The sequence below is a fragment of the Mustelus asterias genome, unplaced genomic scaffold (assembly GCF_964213995.1).
Source record: "Mustelus asterias unplaced genomic scaffold, sMusAst1.hap1.1 HAP1_SCAFFOLD_116, whole genome shotgun sequence".
NCBI lineage: Eukaryota > Metazoa > Chordata > Chondrichthyes > Carcharhiniformes > Triakidae > Mustelus > Mustelus asterias.
The window spans coordinates 235,956-239,801 of record NW_027590156.1 but is presented as its reverse complement, the minus strand read 5'-3'; positions in this window follow the sequence as shown (position 1 = coordinate 239,801).

Sequence of the window (3,846 nt, the reverse complement as noted above, 5' to 3'; positions counted from 1 at the left end):
CGTGTTTTCTGCTCTGTAACATATCACTGTGTATTCTAACAATTAATCCAGTTCCCCTGGATTCCTGCTCTGTAACATATCACTGTGTTATCCAACAATTAATCCAGTTCCCCTGGATTACTGCTCTGTAACATATTATTGGAATCCAACAATTAATTCAGTTCCCCTGGATTAATGATCTGTCAAATATTACTGTGTATTCTCAGAATTAATCCAGTTCTCCTGTATTACTGCTCTGTAACATATCACTGTTAATCCAACAATTAATCCAGTTCTTCTGGATTTCTGCTCTGTAACATGTCATTGTGTAATCCCACAATTAAAGCAGTACTCCTACATTACACTGTGTAATCCAATAATTAATCCAATTCTCCTGATTTATGTCTCCCTATGTCACTGCGTAATGGAACCCGCTCCTGATACAGTGAACACAAAACATGTGAGAGAGCTCCCTCTGGTGGTGACGTGAGGTAAATGGCCTCTGCTTGGGAGATCAGTAAATTCTCAGATCACTGAAGGATCTTGTTGCAGGATTATGCTGCTGTATTTTTTCTTGTTCCTATTAATCTTATTATAATATACTTAAATTTACATGGACGTATGCACGGAAATAATCCGAACTTTAGTTTGAATCCTCATCAATTGCTTTGTCTGTTTTGAATGTCCTAAACTTTTGTGTTAAACGACATTCGTGTTACACAATTTGAAACCACAGCAATACTGGTAATCAAGCCTCTATTTAAGTCAGCCTTTAAAGAATATTCAATAACTCTGCTTTCACTGCTCTCCAGGGAAGAGAATTCCACAGACTAATGACCGTCTCAGGGGAAATATTTCTCCTCCTCTCTTTCTTACATCTTGGGCCCAGTATTTTTAATCTAACTCCTCAAGTGCTCGTCTCTCATACAAGGGAAGACACTCTCTCAGCATCTATACTGCTAAGTCCCCTCAAGATCTTAAACATTTCAATAAGATTGCTTCATTCTTCTGAACTTCAATGGATACAAGCCCAATCTGTCCAATATTTCCTCCTGAGACACTTCCTCATCCCAGAAATCAGTCAAGTGAACCATCTCGGAACTGCTTCTGATATAATTATATCCTATCATAAGTGAGGAGACCAAAACTGTACATTATTCCAGATATGGCCTTGCCAACACCCTGTACAACTGCAATAAAACATCCCTGCTTTCACATCCTGTTCCCTTTGCAATAAGGAACACTTGCTAATCAAAGAACAAAAAGAACAAAGAACAATACAGCACAGGAACAGGCCTTTCGGCCCTCCAAGCCCGCGCCGCTCCCTGGTCCCAACTAGACCATTCTTTTGTATCCCTCCATTCCCACTCCGTTCATGTGGCTATCTAGATAAGCCTTAAACGTTCCCAGTGTGTCCGCCTCCACCACCTTGCCTGGCAGCGCATTCCAGGCCCCCACCCCTTCTGTGTAAAATACGTCCTTCTGATATCCGTTTTAAACCTCCCCCACCTCATCTTGAACCTATGACCGCTCGTGAACGTCACCACCGACCTGGGAAAAAGCTTCCCACCGTTCACCCTATCTATGCCATTCGTAATTTTATACACCACTAATAAGTCTCCCCTCATCCTCCGTCTTTCCAACCCCAGTTTACCCAATATCTCCTCATAACCAAGCCCTTCCATACCAGGCAACATCATGGTAAACCTCCTCTGCTCTCTCTCTAAAGCTTCCACGTCCTTCTGGTAGTGTGGCGACCAGAACTGGGCGCAGTATTCCAAATGCGGCCGAACCAACGGTCTGTACAACTGCAACATCAGACCCCAACTTTTAGACTCTATGACCCATCCTATAAAGGCAAGCATGCCATATGCCTTATTCACTACCTTCTCCACCTGTGACATCACCTTCAAGGATCTGTGGACTTGCACACCCAGGTCCCTCTGCGTATCTACACCCTTTATGGTTCCGCCATTTATCGTATAATTCTACCAAAATGCATCACTTTGCATTGATCAGGATTGAGCTCCATCTGCCATTTCTTTCCCAAATTTCCAGCCGATCTATATCCTTCTGTAGCCTCTGACAATGTTCCTCACTATCTGCAAGTCCAGCCATTTTCGCGTCGTCCGCAAACTTACTGATCACCCCAGTTACACCTTCTTCTAGATCGTTTATATAAATCACAAACAGCAGAGGTCCCAATACAGAGCCCTGCGGAACACCCTACTCACAGGCATCTAGCCAGAAAAAGACCCTTCCACTACCACCCTCTGTCTTCTGTGACCAAGCCAGTTCTGCACCCATCTAGCCACTTTCCCCTTTATCCCATGAGATCCAACCTTTTGCACCAACCTACCATGAGGGACTTAGTCAAATGCTTTACTAAAGTCCATATAGACGACATCCACGGCCCTTCCCTCGTCAACCATTCTAGTCACTTCTTCAAAAAACTCCACCAGGTTAGTGAGGCATGACTTCCCTCTCACAAAACCATGCTGACTATCGTTAATGAGTTTATTCCTTTCTAAATGCGCATATATCCTATCTCTAAGAATCCTCTCCAACAACTTCCCTACCACGGACGTCAAGCTCACCGGCCTATAATTTCCTGGGTTATCCTTCCTACCCTTCTTAAATAACGGGACCACGTTAGATATCCTCCAATCCTCTGGGACCTCACCTGTGTCCAATGACGAGACAAAGATTTGCGTCAGAGGCACAGCGATTTCATCTCTCGTCTCCCTGAGCAGCCTGGGATAGATTCCATCAGGCCCTGGGGATTTGTCAGTCTTTATATTCCCTAAAAAAACCTAACACTTCCTCCCTTGTAATGGAGATTTTCTCGAACGGGTCAACACTCCCCTCCGAGACACTCCCAGTCAACACATCCCTCTCCTTTGTGAATACCGACGCAAAGTATTCATTTAGGATCTCCCCGACTTCTTTGGGCTCTCAGCATAATTCCCCACTTTTGTGCCTGAGAGGTCCGACTTTTTCCCTGACAACCCTTTTGTTCCTAACGTATGAATAAAATGCCTTGGGATTCTCCTTAATCCTGTCTGCCAAGGACACTTCTTGACCCCTTTTTGCCCTTCTAATTCCTCGTTTGAGTTCTTTCCTACTTTCTTTGTATTCCTCCAGAGCTCCCTCCGTTTTTAGGTGCCTGGACCTAACGTACGCCTCTCTTTTCTTTTTGACCAATCCCTCAATTTCTCTGGTTATCCACGGTTCTCGAATTCTACCCTTCCTATCCTTCATTTTTTCAGGCACATCCTATTCTGTCTACTCATGTCTACTCACTTTTTTGTGATGTATGTGCCAGGACTCCTAGATCGCTCTGTACAGCAGAGTTTGGCAATCTCTCGCCATTTAAAAAATACCCTGTTTTTCTGTTTATTCTGCCAAAGTGGAAAAGGTCACATTTTCCTCCATTATTCTCCATCTGTTCTGGATTTCTTCAAGATTACCGGGGAGGCAGGTGAGAGTGTGATAAGATAGTTAAGTCTGGCGGTAACTAAGGAAAGGGGTGATGCCTTCAGCACAAGATCAGCTGAGAATAGGGCGGAATTGGCTGATGTGACTGAGGTGGAAATAGTTGGCCTCGGTGATGATGTGGCTTGAGGTTAAATATGATACTGTGGTTGTGAACGTTATGGTTTAACCTCAGCCAGTTTTCAGGGAGCGGGATGAAGTTTATAGCAGGGACTAATTAAAGTATAATCCCGGTCATTAGTGGTGTTCCGCAGGGCTCTGTATTGGGACCTCTGCTGTTTGTGATTTATATAAATGATCTGGAAGTAGGAGTAACTGGGGTGATCAGTAAGTTTGCGGACGACACAAAACTGGCCGGACTTGCAGATAGTG